This window comes from Hemiscyllium ocellatum, chromosome 9 (genome assembly GCF_020745735.1).
Source record: "Hemiscyllium ocellatum isolate sHemOce1 chromosome 9, sHemOce1.pat.X.cur, whole genome shotgun sequence".
In the NCBI taxonomy this organism is placed as follows: Eukaryota; Metazoa; Chordata; class Chondrichthyes; order Orectolobiformes; family Hemiscylliidae; genus Hemiscyllium; species Hemiscyllium ocellatum.
In genome coordinates this window covers 27,463,170-27,479,895 of record NC_083409.1, presented here as the reverse complement: position 1 = coordinate 27,479,895, position 16,726 = coordinate 27,463,170, and the positions used below count along the sequence as shown (strand labels likewise).

At 39.5% G+C, this 16,726-nt stretch overlaps 1 protein-coding gene across 1 annotated transcript in view; it reads left to right on the top strand.

Moving 5' to 3' along the window:
- Nucleotides 1-16,726, top strand: part of imp3 (IMP U3 small nucleolar ribonucleoprotein 3) — a 260,300-nt gene that overhangs the window by 156,003 nt on the left and 87,571 nt on the right. The window lies entirely within an intron of this gene.

Below are 16,726 nucleotides of genomic sequence, written 5' to 3'. Positions count from 1 at the left end.
CTCCATGCAGTTCATGAGATGATTAAATTGCAACAATTCTTACTTAGAAAATGGAGTGCTTTTCCAGAACGTACAAAGATTCTGTGATTTGGGGTGCAAGCATATTTTTCCCCATCACTTTGAATGAGAAAAAGCAAAATAGCAAGTAACAAAATACAGATAACAACCAACCCAATCTGCCTGCATTTTTGAACTGATTGAGCGTACACTGTTTACCCCCCCCCAACATATTTATGTGATGAGTAACAAGAGTAATGAAGCCAGTTAAAAGTGACTGACTGAAACCTCTTATTTTGTGGAATTCTATAAAAATATTGTTGAAATTAAAGAATTGATGGTTTACATCAGTTGAGTTTCCAGTCGCCTGCCACTTCAACAATCCACCCTTCTCCCCGGCCAACCGCTCTGTCTGAGGCTTGTTGCCGTGCACCAGCAAAGCTGGAAAAATAGCACCTCTGATTTCTCTCCACAGATGCTGCCAGACTTGCTGAGCTTTGCCAGCATTTCTGTTTTTGTGTCTTATGTTCAACATCTTCAGTTCTTTTCGGGTATTAATTGATGGCTTATCTTGGCAGTTAAATCTTCATGGTCAAATGATGCAGTTCTATTCATCAGTGCAAAAGGTGATGAATTGACTCCCATGAGAAAGTTCTAAAGATTCTTTTCCCAAGGCAATTTGGAGCACAAAGTACTAATCTGTAATATATTGTATTTTACTCTGGAAAAAGTAGATTGAGAGCACAGTGTCTCTTTAAAATAGCAAATCCCCAGAAGTTCTCAGGAGTCGGACTTACTTGGTAGATGACAGATGGGCAGGGTATTGGCCAGAATGGTGGGAAACTGCCTGCCTTATCTCTGCATCCTACCTTGAACTGAGAGAGCAGGTTGAAGACCTCCAATTAATATTCAATCAACCAGATAACAAATGCAGGTCTGAGAGGCTTCACAGGGACTGTGGAATCTTTGTATGTTTAGTCATAATTTGCTGAACACTCACTGTTTTGTCATGACAGTAACCTTGGCTGGAGAAAGTTATTGCTTCAGTCACTGTTTTATTAAATGAAGTCAACAGTCCAGGTGGCATCAAAGGCAGAGCAGCTGTTTGCCACAATTTGTTTTGAATTTCATCATGTCATTTATTAGTTTGAATCTTGAAGGACAGAACCTAAACAGTTTTCATTTGATGTATTTTTAAGAAATAAATGTTTCATTTGATCAAAATCTTGACAGAGTAGGAAGTCCATCAGAATATAATTGCATTAAAATTACATGTTGGGTTAGATTCAGTCAGCTTTGAGAACATGTATGTTACAACTCAAAAAAAACTAGCAACACTAATCTTTACTTCAGCTTGGAGCATCTAAAATGCTGACTGCTCAAAAACAATTCTCAATATAGACTTTGATGTGTGAAGATGAGGAGAGCACTAAGCATCATGCTATTACAATACAAATTTGTTACAAATGATGTGGGAAAAACCTAGAAATTGAAAGGCTGCAGTTTGAGCTCTAGAATCAGAAATTTCTAAACTAGAGACTTAACACAATACACAATACAGGAGTGAGGGGAGCCATTCCTGATGAAAGGTTCCTGCCGGACTTTTCCTGTCGATTTTCCTGCTCCCTCGGATGCCTGACCTGCTGTGCTTTTCCAGCACCACACTAATCTTGACTCTAATCTCCCACATCTGTCGTCCTTACTTTTGCCACAATAATACTCAAGTCTTATTTTCTGAGATTTCTGACATGCTGGTCAGAAAAAAATTTGTTATTCAAGACTTTCATTAGTGCAGTTTGCAACATCTTGAGATTTACTTTAATTTGTCATTTATACAAAAAATAATGTCTCCTGGTTTAACAATGAAAAAAAAGCTGAGATTTGAATATACTTTTACAGAATCCAGCTGCTTTGGGAATTTAACTGTATTTGCACATAAACCAACGAATGTTAAAATTGGCTGACATTGCCATTTGTGAAGAGTAACAAACCATTAGGAAGAGTGCATCCAGGAGGATATCAGCAGATAATAGAGACTGGATAGACAAGTCACAGATGCAGTTTAAATTTGAAAACTTTTGGCTTAATGTATGTCAGCAATTGGAATATTCATTATATTATAAATTTCTAAATGCTGCCCAAGAGCAAAAATTTTCAACCCTGAATCCTTTTGAAGCATAAGTTGTAAAAAGTTGTTTGACTGTGTTAACAATAAGATAGATGGAATTTTAGGATTCATGGAAAGAGATTAAATGACCTTTTATTTAAAAGAAGGTAAGTAGTCTCATATACAAGGTGATTATTTTCTCTACCTGAGGGTTAATTTAAGTTTTTAAAATCATATAATGATTAGATGAGGGAAACATATTATTTCCCTTGGCACATGAGTTGAAAATCTAGTTGTGATAAAGTAAGCACCAGATGCGTGCAAAAGAGAGATTAGAAGAATCTTTTTTAGGTTGATAATTGCTGGATTGTAGAATGTTTTGTTCATTTGAATATCCTACTAGATACTGGATTTATTCTTGAAGTGTGCAAAGGAATATGACATCACAAAATTAACAAACTTGGCAGGGCAGAAATGATGAAATAACTTCCTCTTCTTAAAGACTCCATTCCCATCTAGTGAAGTCTGGATTCTTGCAGACTTTTTGCAGGCCTTTTCAGTGCCCAATGATGACTTGCCTCGTGCTCTACAATTTTGAGGCCTAACTCTGGTTGTCACTGACACAAGAGTACATAATTTTGACTTATCGTGTACAGGCAGTCCCCAGATTGTGAATGGGTTCCATTCTTGAGTCCATTCATAATTCAAACAAAAGTTGGAACACAATCCAGCACAATATAAAATAGCTGTTTATAAGTATACAAGGAAATATCGTGTTATTAAAATGACACTGCTGTGTGGGATCATGTTCATAAATATTCGATTTAACAAGTTGGATGTTAGTCAGGGATCCACTCTATTGTAATTTGCTATTTTTCCAGTGGGAATGACTAACGCATTGACACAACTGGAGTTTTTTGCCATTCAAATTTGACTTATCACGTACTCATTGTATTTTTTCAGTTTAGCATATGTATTTACTTATCTCAGTGTGATCTCCTCAATATCAAGGAGACCAACACAGATCAGGCAGGCACTTTGAGGAACACCTCCATTCTGTTTGCAAGCTTGACCCTAAGTTTCTGACATTTTAATACTCCATCAAACTCCTGCTTTTATTCTCCATTCCTCAGCCTACTATATTGTTGAAACAAAAACTTAATGTTAGCTGAAGAAATTGAGCTTTACCTTTTGATTGGTCACTTCATAGTTGTGTTCTGAGTCCACCATTGCTTTGAACAATTTAAGATCCTATACTTTGCCTCCATTGTTTTGGACAGCAGTTGTTGATGATTCTGCTACTTACATTTACATTCCTAGATCTATCTTTTGTTGCTTGACTTGTCCCACTACCATCTCCTTTTGCCTGACATCTTCATTTATGTTGTCATTAACAGAGAGTGTTGTTTAAGTCTCCCCATTTAAACTTTTCTTGCTTTAGAGTTGTTTTATTTTTGTATTCTCTATCTTCATTTAAAATATATTTCACCATTTTAATTTTGTTTTATAAGCTAGGCCTTCTGGTTATACTGCTGGGGTTGGTGCTATTTTGACTGCACCCTGCCATTGTGGTTCATCTTTTTCTTTAAAGCATTCTCTGCTCAGGTACTGAAATAAACTTTCTTTTTAATCTCTATTTATCAAAATTCTCTGTATTTGATTGAGTAGAGGAACAAATGAGAAAGTTTTTAGTTATTAAAAAGATTTCCCTGCTATACTGTGCTCCAAAGTACTTTAACTGTACAGGTATATTAGTACAGGAAATGTACAGTACCTGTAAATTTATTTAAAGACTTTCCTTCAGTTTGATTTCTTTCATTTTGTTTTGCAATTTATTTAAGCTATGAATGCACAGTGCAACACATACATAGTTAAAAATCACACAACTCTAGGTTATACTCCAATAGGTTTATTTGGAAGCACTGGCTGTTGGAGCGCTGCTTCTTCATCAGGTAGCTGTTGAAGGCGCAGCACTCCAAAGCTAGTGCTTCTAAATAAACATGTTGGACAATAACCTGGTGTAGTGTGATTTTTTAACTTTGTCCACCCCAGTCCAACACCGGCACCTCCACATCACAGCATATACATGGCACAGTACTTCGACTTGTACATTGGCTTTTCTGGACAAAGGTTTTCTTCGGACACCTAACTCTGGCTTTAACTTCAATTCCTATGGGAAGCCACACTTCATTTAACCTTGCAATTTTCAAGTACACAACTCTGACTTTAACTGAAGACACCCTGAAATCTCTTTTTCCCGTCGACCTTATCACAAACCTTCCCGATTGCGTGAACGCTCTTTCCCCGTTACATGCTTCTGTACTCACTTAAAATCTGTTATATCTTTATTTCCTTCTCATTCTGTGAAGGGTCACCACTCGGAAATATTAGCTTTTCTTCTTTTTCCATATACAATGCCTGACCTGCCAAGTATTTCCGGCAGGTTTGAATCTCTTTATTCTCTAATTGGGTCACGACATAATGGCTTGTGATAATGAAAGGAGCAACATGTGCAAAACCCTTTGCTAACATTTTAATCCATGCACCTCCTTTTTTTCGAAGAAAGTACTTTGTCCGGTGAAGCTTTTTCTCCCCATTATCTGTACTACTTTCACGTTTGCAATGTGAATCAGATGCCTTCTGATCTGAGCAGTAGTTGGCAGGACTCCAGAGAGTGTTGGCAGTCTTTCCTCAAGATTGCAATTCAGCTGTACCCATAACTTGCAGCTAGCTTAGTTGGGACATCTGTACCCACAGCTCTTTTAAATAACAGAGAAACTTCAAATATTTGCAGTTCTAAACCCTAGCATGTTTTCAGTTGTTGTCTAACAAATCACTGGAACTCCAATGAATTATTTTGAAAAATAACAAACATTAGTTTTAATAATTGATCTTTCTGCTTGTCTTTAGCCAAGTTTTATCGCATTCACCTGAACAACTGTACTGAAGCTGACGGTAGCTCAACTTTCTTTATCATTGGTAAATCTATATTTTTCTGCCTCACTGATGACTCACTTGTTAAAAATCATTGTCTCAGTTGGTGTTGGGCAACTTTGAGACAGTTTTGTTCTCCAGTCTGTGACTCACACTGTGATGACTCATATTCTGAATGGATTTTGCAACTACTTTCAAAACCATTTGGATTGTATGTCCATGTCTCGAGGGTGGTGAGTGGGGGTTAAAGTTGACCAACTATACTTTTGCTCTGATTGCTGTTTAATAATTTTTGCTGGAAAATAGAGTCTTAGAGTCATAGAGAGGTACAGCATGGAAACAGACCCTTTGGTCCAACTCGTCCATGTCAACAAGATATCCCAATCCAATCTAGTCCCACTTGCCAGCACCTGGCCCGTATCCCTCCAAACCCTTCCTATTCATATACCCATCCAGATGCCTTTTAAACGTTGCAATTGTATCAGCCTCCAGCACTTCCTCTGGCAGCTCATTCCATACACATTTCACCCTCTGAGTGGAAAAAGTTGCCTCTTAGGTCTTTTTTATATCTTGCCCGTCTCACCCTAAACCTATACACTCTAGTTCTGGACTCCCCCACCGACCCCAGGGAAAAGACCTTGTCTATTTATCCTATCCATGCCCCTCAATTTTATAAACTTCTATAAGGTCACGCCTCAGCCTCCGAAATTCCAGGGTAAACAGCCCTAGCCTTTTCAACCTCTCCCTATAGCTCAAATCCTTCAACCCTAGCAACATCCTTGTAAATATTTTCTGAACCCTTTCAAGTTTCCCAACATCTTTCCAATAGGAGGAAACCAGAATCGCATGCAATATTCCAACAGTGGCCTAACCGATGTCCTGTACAGCCGCAACATGACCTTTCAACTCCTGTACTCAATATTTTGACCAATAAAGGAAAGCATACCAAATGCTGCCTTCGCTATCCTACCTACCTGCGACTCCACTTTCAAGGAGCAATGAACTTGCACTCCGAGGTCTCTTTGTTCAGTAACACTCTCGAGGACCTTACCATTAAGTGTATAAGTCCTGCTAAGATTTGCTTTCCCAAAATGCAGCACCTCACATTTATCTAAATTAAACTCCATCTGCCATTTCTCAGCCCATTGGCCCATCTGATCAAAATTCCGTTGTAATCTGAGGTAACCTCCTTCACTGTCCACTGCACCTCCAATTTTGGTGTCATCAACAAACTTACTAACTATACCTCACATTCAAGTCATTTAATAAATGAAAATGACACAACACCAGGTTATAGTCCAACAGGTGTACTCTTTTGGCTTTTCTGGACAAAGGTTTTCTTTAGACACCTAAATCTGACTTTAACTTCAATTCCTATTGGAAGCTAAGCTTCCTTTAACCTTTCCAGCAGGTTTATTTGGAAGTACTCGCTTTTGGTGCGCTCGTGCTTCCAAATAAACCTATTGGATGACACCCTGGTGCTGTATGATTTTTAACATTGTACACCCCAGACCAACACCAGCACCTCCAAATCATTGCTGGAAAATGTTACTTTTGTGGCTGCCATGTTAACTCAGTGATATATAAAGGAGTACTTGCATTTATGTCGTGCCTTTCATGACCTTAGGCTGTCTCAGCATCTAGAAAGTGAAAATGAGCATAGTATCTTTAAGGAGATAGGGAATTAATATTAATTTCCTTCATTCAATTTGAAGATATACATTTTTATGAAAAATTCAACATCCTCTATTATTTAGCTTTTATGTTGGCCTTGAAGGAAATAAGTAATTTCATTATTTCTGTGTCTCCCTTTACAGATATTATGCAGGTGTAAGGTAATGTCAGTCTTACCACATCTTAGGGCTACTCTCATTAGAGTGAGACATCTCGTGGAGGTTTGTCCTGAGGGTCACTACCCCTTGGGTGAGGCAAGAGGCTGAGAAGGAGGGTCCTTCATGGTGACCTCAGCTGATGCAGGAATTGAACCCACGCTGTGGGTGGCATCATGATAGGTCCCGTGCTCTTGAGACTTTTTACTAAAGTAATGACCAAAAGACTGAATGAGACAGTAGAGATAATCCCCAGACAGAAGGGTTTTATGGCAGCAACTTCGTGTTGCAATGAAAACATTGCAGTATTGAAAGTATGATAAAAAGAGCCGAGCACAACCGTAAAGACCTAGCAGTAGCCTTTGCCAACCTTGCTAAAATGTTCAATTCAGTTGGACATAAATTTCTCATAGCCTTGTACTGGTAAACCTTCCTAGTGATGTCATCAACCTAACAGAAGACTCGTATTCAAACAACGCAACAGTTATTCTTGTTGTCAAATTGGTGTTTAGATTCGACTGAGGCACTGCTTTATGGCAGATAAATTAGATTAGATTAGATTACTTACAGTGTGGAAACAGGCCCTTCGGCCCAACAAGTCCACACCGACCCGCCGAAGCGCAACCCACCCATACCCCTACATTTACCCCTTACCTAACACTACGGGCAATTTAGCATGGCCAACTCACCTGACCCGCATATCTTTGGACTGTGGGAGGAAACCGGAGCACCCGGAGGAAACCCACGCAGACACGGGGAGAACGTGCAGGTGTAAGGTAATGTCAGTCTTACCACATCTTAGGGCTACTCTCATTAGAGTGAGACATCTCGTGGAGGTTTGTCCTGAGGGTCACTACCCCTTGGGTGAGGCAAGAGGCTGAGAAGGAGGGTCCTTCACTGTCCACTGCACCTCCAATTTTGGTGTCAGTGAGATCTCGACTGGTTGGCGTGGGGGCCGAGCGCCTCGTGCTTGCAGGCTTCCGCGCCCGATCCGACTCGCCCCGGAACAGCTCCATCGAGCGTTTTACCGCGTACAGGCGGCCATCTTCCTTACTCCGGACCTGGGTACGAGAGAGGGTGCCAGGGGAAGGAGGGGGGTGCGAGGATCAAATACTGCCAATGTCATCGCCCCCTCATTCCCTCAAACCCCTTCCCACAATTCCCCCTCCCTCACTTCCCCCCCCCCCCCCCCCGCGATCTCAACTGGGAGATCTGTCATTAAGTTCTGGAATTCTTTGCATTTGGCTCAATACAACAGTCCATTGTAATGCTATTTTGGATGGGATGTGCATTAAGTTAGACAAGAAAAATGTTTTTCATGGACATGGGAAATTGTGCAATTTTAGTTTGAATTTGAATAAACTTTGTATCTCACTTCCAGATGTTCCATGTTAGCAGAGCTCTGGATGCTGAGGAAGTTGTGATCCAATGACCAGTTTGCTGTACTGAACCTGTTTGGGCATACATGTGATGAAAATGGCTGAGTCAGCACATTGACTTAAAATGTGTTTTTACAAATGGAATTAACTGGCTCCAGGACCTCTGATTGGTGACCTTGTCTTGCTAATAGATGCCAAGATTATTTCTGAGACAGCAAAGGTGGAAACTCTTCAGCTTTTTCTCCTATCTGGAGTATGGACCCCTGGTTCCACTAATGTAGAAAAAATGCAATGAAGATGCAGACTTGGAAAATTTGCAGTTTGTTGTTTTCAGTGAGGTCACTTTTGTTCCACATTCTCTTGCACAGCTTAGATAAAAGCTTTTGCAACATGCATGTTAATTTTGGCATCATGTAGATTGCTTCTAATTGTGGAGCCCAGACATATGAGACAATTAACAACCTTCAGTGTAACATTGTCAATGCTTGATTGACAGTATGGCCCCACTCAGGACCTTGATATTTGTCTTCCTGATGTGAACAATTCAAGTTGGTGTTCTACATATCTCTCCAGCTGTTTATTGCAGCTGGTGATTATCTCCCTTTATTTTCAGTACTCGTGAATATACACTTGATAACCCCGCAGAATCTGCAAAGTAGGGTACATGTAAGTGACATGTGTCCCTCTTGGATATACTGATGTGTTTCAATGCACTTCAAATCCCTGATTGATCAAAAAAAAAGCTGTTTGCAGCAGAGTTTACAACAAGCTTCCAGCATGGTTAGTTTTAACATCTCTCACCGTCCCAGTTTCTAGCAATTTGTGAATTGTGAAAACAGTTTGCAATATTGATTGTATATACTCTTTGAGTGTGTTAAATATACAGGGTTAAAATGCTGAGTTGTTTGTTTATATAAATGATGGCCCGTTGGTTTTGGCAGAGACCATAATAAAGCTTGTTAAGCTTTTAAATTCTCTATAATTATAGCTTCCCATGCTATAAGTCTTATTCCCAAAAGATAATGGACTATTTTTAGATTACTCTGAGTTCTTTTAGTGGGTCTAGGAAGTGAGAACAGTGCTTTTTTTAGTCCCTTTTGGCATAGTCTTTGGAAAGTTCATTTCTGTGTCACTTTAGGAAGCTGAGAAATCAGAGGCCTGGTGCACTCTCATTGATTCATCTGATATTGCTGGATGGGAAACAGGAAGTAGCTCATTACAGCTCTGGTGTATGCTCTTACGGGTTTGTTTGTATTCAGGAGCCTTGGATGACTGGAAACTCAGGCTGGATTGTGGAGACCTTCAAAAGACACTAAATTGTGTCTTCCCTCTGTTATTCTTCCCACTCTAGATAACACAGACTCAACCTAGAGATTGGGTGATAGCAATTTCTAAATGGCCATTTTTGATGTGCAAGTCCAGATCGGGAGTGTAGATCAACTAGTCAGCTGTGGAGCTCAAAACTGACTATATGGTCATGCATTTACTTTCTTCTTGAAGGATTGTGCTGAATTCAAATTACCTGTTGTGTTTTCTTATGGAACAAAACTTCAAACGAAGTCTTTTGATTGTAAAGTACTTTGGCACACCCAAAGCATTATATGCATAGAAATTCCTTCTTATTTCATTTTTCTCTACCTTTAGCAATATCTGAACACTAGAAAGCATGGATGTGTAGAACAAGATGTGAGAGATCCAGGTCTGTTCTCCCAGGATTCTGTCATAAACAGCCATGGTGTATAGAGAAATCTGAGGAGGTTAAAATAGGCACAGCCGTCTTAAAAAGCTGAATTGGAATGCAGCACTCATTGCTCATTATCCCAGTGGATTCTCTTTATAAATGCAGTCACTGTTAACTAATTGCAGCTGTAAACAGCTGTCCAGTTTTTTTTAAAAAAGGTTAGATTTGTGCTTCTTTTAGAAATTGAAGCAAAAATTTGCTTTTTTTTTGCATTTGGATAAACAGTGATTGTTTTTTAAAATTATAATCAGAAGCTTATCAGGGAATGCTACCAACCGCGAGTTTCCATCAAGTAATGACCTGACCTAAGATTTCTTAATTATAGTTTTGTACACTCACCCTGCAAAGACTCAACAACTCCTAACAATATTCTACTGATGTTACTTCCAAATTCCATATTCAAAGAAAGTTTACAATTAGAAACTAAACTGAATTGATTTCTTCTTAATTGTCAGAGTACATTTCTAAATAATCAGTTTCGTTGGATCTGTCTGTTTGCAAGAAGGTTAGACTTGATGAACCCAGAGGAAGAGTGTCCATATTGCTTGGTGTAAACACTTTCTCTTCACCACTCATATGGATTACCTTACAACCCATGTAGATGTTATCTTTGCTGAAGTGATGCTGCAGTTTTGGATTTCTGTGTTTTGCTCCCAAACCAAAAGACTATGTATGAGCATCTCACAAAATGTGTGGAAGCAGTTTGTGAAGAGAGGTCATTTCATTATGATCAGAGATTTAGCAATTTAGATCAGACCTCAGAAGAAACTTGTCTTCACTTGGAGGATGATAGGGCTGTGAAATACATTATTAGACTTAGGGACCAAAAGCAGAGATCATATCAACATTTACCAGCTGGGTGGATGAAAGAAAAGGACGAAACGTTAATGGGAACTGGCACATACTTAGATGATTTTTTTTTGCGGTAGTAAAGCTTGTTCTCACTGGTTTGTTGCAGTTCTCTCCAGTGGGTCAATAGTAATTAATCACATACCCTTATGTAAGACTTCGTAATAAATGCTTTTTTGATACATAATTCTTTCTGCAGATATTTGCATTTTCAAAAACCTGTTCACAGGATGATGCTGGATGGTGACATGGTCCCAAGTCAAAATGGTGTGTGGCTTAGAGAGCAGCTTGCAGGTGGTGGGGTGACCATGTATCTGCTGCTGCTGTTCTTTTAGGTGAACTGAATAGGGATTTGGAAGATGCTGCCTAAGAAGCCCTTGTTGCAGTGTATCTTGGAGGCATACTGCTGTCATTTTGCATCGATGGTGGAGAGTGTATTGAATGTGTTACTTGGGGTGGCAGTCAAACAGTTCGTTGGGGTGCCAGTTAAAACTTTGTCTTGTATGTTTTTGAGCTTGAGTGTTGTTGCAGCTGTATTTGTCCAAGCAAGTGGTGAGCATTCCATCCCACTCCTAACTTGTGCCTTGTAGATGATGGACAGACTTTGAGTCAGAAGTTGAGTTATTCAGTGCAAAATTCCTAGCCACTGACCCACTCTTGTAGCAACAGTACAGTATTTTGACTCCTATGGCCCATATGAACTTTGTCGACGAACAGTTTGTCAACATTACTGATCCAAGATGGCGGTGGACCATATGTTTGTGAATGCATCCATGTGCATATATAAAATGGCATTGCAACCAACACCTTAGTACAAATTGTGTGGAAGAACTAATACATGTGTTTCTCAACTCAAGTTGTGTTACTGGTACGTCGCATATAAAAGGATAACGAGGAAAAGAATCAGGCCAATTAAGGACCACAGTGGTATTTTGTATGTGGAACCAGAGGATGTAAGTTCCAAATGAAGACTTTGGGTTGGTATCTGTAGCACAGTGTCTGTAATACAATAAAGAAATTAACATCGAGAGGAGGTTCTCAGTGATCTGCAGGTTTAAAATTGGATATATATTCAGAGCTGGATGAAATGTGTCTCAAGTTGTTGAGTGATGCAAGGGAGGAAATAGCATGTTCAGTTTTTTTTTGGCCACAGGAGAGGTGTCAGAGGACTGGAGAACAATCAGTGTGGTACCATTATTAAAGAAAGGAGCAAGGGATAAACCAAGAACCTAAGGCCAGTCAGACCAACTAAGGTGGTGTGAAACTATTGGAAGCAATTCTGAGGGACAGAATTAATCTACAGTTGGAGAGGCAAGGAGTAATCAGTAATAGTCAGCATGGTTTTGTTAAGGGGAGTTCATGTCTGATTGAATTTTTTGAAGAGGTGGCTCAGTGTATAGATGAGAGCAATGTTGTTGATATGATCTATTTGGACTTGAGCAAAGCTTTTAATAAGGTTCCACATTGAAAACTGATAGCAAAGTCCATGGGATTTAAAGAAATTTGGCAAATTGAATCCACATTTGGCTAAGTGGCAGAAAGTAAAAGGTGATGGTTGAGGAGTGTTTTTCTGACTGGGATATCAAAAAGAGAGTAAGATAGCCTTAGATTACAAAAGGATGTAGACCAACTGGTCAGATGGGCTGAATTCAATCCAGATAAGTGTGAGATAATGCAATTATCTCACTTTTATCTGGACGAGAAATGTACTTTTTCCTTATATAAAGGACATTAATGAACCAGATGTTTTTTATGATAATCAACAATGGTTTTGAGGTTACCATTAGACCATCTTTGTAGTTCAGATTTTGTTTATTGCGGTGTATTTTCTGTCAGTGCTCTTGAAAAGGAAGTCAGTGCTATTGTCATCATCTGGAAGTGGCATTAGTGTACTCACTATGGATATCTCCACTGCTGTACTGCTGGCTGCCCCATTGCCAATTCTCTGACTGCCCCCTCGTCATGCTATTGCTTTTCCCCTTATCAGCCCACTGGCTGTCCACCTTCCTGTGTCACTCACCATCCTCCTGGCTGCCTTTCTGGTGCTGCAAATTCCATAGCGGTATGCTAAAGACAATTGGTCATTGACTTGAAGAGGATCGATTTCAGGATTAAGAGGTATTTTATAGAACTGGACTGTTCTGTGGGTCAGGCACTTCCCATTGTTTTGTAGCAAAGGTAGCAAGTCTACACTTTGAATTGAGAGATTATGCCACTGCATCAGTATAGATTCATAGGACAAATTGCAGGTGTCTGCCAAGTTTCTAGTCAGACATTGAGCAATTTTACTCACTAGCAGTCACTTTACAAGCTCTGTAACTGTGTGGACTATGTGTGCACCCACTGCAGTGGGAACATACACCTTTTTATTAATTAAGTTCAAATTTCATCATCTGCGGTATTGGGATTCTAACTTGTTACTAGAGAACAATAGCCTGGTTTCTGGATTGCTAGACCACTGCACCATTCCCTCTCCTGAGCTTTAAGTAAATTAGCATAACATAAGATTGTTTTCAAGATTTCTATAATTATATCTGACGGACTAGGAGTAAGTTTTAAACTGGTTTAACAATATAGTCTGGTTCTACACTTGTATGTATTCTACATCTGGATGCATGAAACATTTATTGCTTTAGATGTCTTGACAGACCATCTTGCTCTAGCATTCATCAATGTTGCCAGTCCTGATTAAACTTCTGATGTTCTAATATTGTTGGCTGCATTTATCAAATGTGATATGCAGCTTATTGTGCTGAACATTATTAATAAGAACCATCCCCTGGAAAATGACTTTTGTTTTCTCATTTAATTTTAATCAAATTGTTTGGACTTCTTATGGAGTACCTGGCTAACACTTGATAATATCCCTCAGTGGAGAACCATTCATCCATCCTTGAAGATCATATCCATTTGGGAAATATTGAAACAAGTTACTCATTTAGTTTTAGGCATCGTGCACTTGAGCTGATCGTTGTGATTTTGACGGGGTAGTTGAATTACCCCCCCCCCGTACCAGGTTAGTTGAGGTCCTGACTCCTGATCACAATCCAAATACTTCTGTTTAAAAGTACAGATACACGGCTTCCAATGAAGACCAGACTAGGCTTCTGTGTGCATGATACCTCTGCCAGCCACCAATCTGCAGTCATTCGTCTGCTAAGATATTACATGGCAGTTAGCTCCATGGAACCATACTGTGACAGTAGGTGCTTTCCAAAGATAAGAGAAACTGAAGTCACAATACGGTGCTCATGACACTTTGCTATCTCTAATAGTGACATTGGTGTACACAATATGCTCAGCTTTTCAGAGTGAACTTTTTGAAAAGATAGATTATGAGCCTTCAACTAACAAGTCTCATATTAACCTGTTTTCTCATTCACTCATGGGCTTGGGGGGTCATTGATTGGAATCATAAAATTGCTACAGTGTGAAGCAGGCCATTCAGTCTATCAAGTCCATGCTGATCCTCCAAAGAGCATCCCACCCAGATCCACACGCCCTTCTCTTTCTGTGTAACCCTGCATTTCCCATAACTAATCCACCTAGCCTGCACGTCCCTGACATTATTGACAATTTAGCATGACTGTGGGTGGAAATTGGAGGTAACCCACACAGAAATGGGGAGAACCTGCTCTTGTAGCCACTATATGTATATGGAAAGTGTAATTGAGTTTCTGGTTAATGGCCCCCCCCCCCCCGGATGTTGATCGAGGGGGTTTCAGCGATAGTAATGCCATTGAATGTCAAGACGTGATTGTTAGATGATCATTGCCTGACATTTGTGTTACACAAATGTTATTTACTACTTGTCAACCCAAGCCTTAATATTGCCCAGGTCTTGTAACATTTGAACTTGGATTATTTCACTACCCGAGGAATTATGAATGGTGCTGAACATTGTGCAGTCATTGGTGAACATCCCCACTTCTGACCTTTATAATGGAGGAAAGGTCAGTGATGAAGGTGGTTATGCCTAGGTCACTCCCCTGAAGAACTCCTGCAGAGATATCCTGGAGCTGAGATAATTGATCTACAACAACCACACTCATCTTCCCATGTGCTTGGTATGACTCCAACCAGCAGAGATTTTGACTGTTAATGCCTGTTGATTCCAATTTTGCTAGGGCTCCTAATGTCACACTCATTCAAATACAGTCTTGATGACAAGGTCTCACCTTACCTCTGGAATTCATCTCGTGTCCACGTTCAAACTAAGGCTGTATTTCCCTAATGGCAATGATTGCACCGGAAGTTATTAATTCAGTGTTGAGTGCTATGGCTATTTTCAAGGTAGCACCACCCATGATCAAGTTTTCATATGTAAATTTATGGTAATTGACTACATAAATGTTTGCGCGCGCGTGTGTGTGCGTGCACACGAAAGCCAGTCAGTGTCTCTGTGGGAAAACCAGCCATTTATATTTATTTGTATAAGAAGTTATACATTTCATTAAAGAACCACAGACAGTGAATGAGTGCAAATCTGTCCTTTTGTCATGTTTGTGGAAGAACCGGAGGAGCAGGAATAAAATGCAGATTTCATTTATAATGATACAAATGTTTAAATTGTGTAAGACTCTTTGTTCCTTGATGATGATCAAACTTGGTAACTACTTCCTTGCCAACCTGTTGTAAGTAGTGTGTGTATCAGATGTAGCTCAGTAGATATAATCATTGAATCATAGATTCCCTGCAGTGTGGAAGCAGGCCACTCGGCCAATCGAGGCCACACTGACCCTTCGAAGAGCATCCCATCCAGATTTTCTTGCCACCCTATCCCTGTAACCCTGCTAATCTATCACCCTGCACATCCCTAGACACTATGGAGTAATTGTTTGCAAGATTTGTTTCCCAGAGCTGTCACTCAGCCACGATCCTAAGTGATCCTACATGAGAATCATTACAATCTATTGAAAATGAATGCACTGAAAACATTATCCATTTACAAAATAATTCAACAGGATTAACAGATAGGATAAATTGGTCTCAAATCTTGAGGTTAAAGTATGCACGTGGCTAAACAAAAACAGTAATTCCTGATTTTTAAAGCTTTTGACAATGGAGCAGCAAAATCATTCTCATTGTGCCACATCGCAGACAAAAGTTTCTCTCTTTATTTGACTTCCCTTTAAGTTAGCCTAGCATTAGATAAAACAACTGCAATATTGTACTTCCCTGCTGAGACTAAGACAAAGTTGTTTTACAGCTGTTGCTTGACCTGACTGGAGGTGAGTGTCTTTTTCTCTGGCTCCAAGCAGTACAATCTTGCCAGATTGTACTGGCACATATTAAGTTGACATCAAATGAATTGCCTTAATCAAAATCTATAAATGATTTGTGAAATACTGAATGTATCCAATCGTTACCTCTGAGGCATAATAGCTTAGAAAGCTCTAGTAATTTAAACTTCTATTTCCTTGTTTCACTGACTTGTTATTTAAGCCTCATGGTTGCTTGATTTAAATTAGTAGCAGTATTTTTTGAACAAATCTTATCAAGGTCTCTCCATGGAGGCATAGTCAGATGGTAAGTTAGTGTAAGCCTTGCTTTCAGAGATATGATATATTTTCTAACAGAAATTATGGTAATCTACAAGGTAGGTTTTGTGATTGCTGAACTTTGTTTAATGTTTTGTACGTTATGCAGAATTAAAGTAGCAGCTTTACAGGTTGAAGGATCTGTCTGGAACCTGGGAATCTTGTTGCGGGATCACAATTTGCATTTATAACTTTTCTACAGCTATCAAAAATGTGCAACTTATCAAGAGGTTGCCAGTTACTGTAGTTGGAACCGCAGATTTGTGTTGACTAAATCAAATTCCATTTCCATAGCATCATATTTCAAGATTTTTGGCAGTGGTTTTTGAATTGCAATGGGTGGTTCTAAT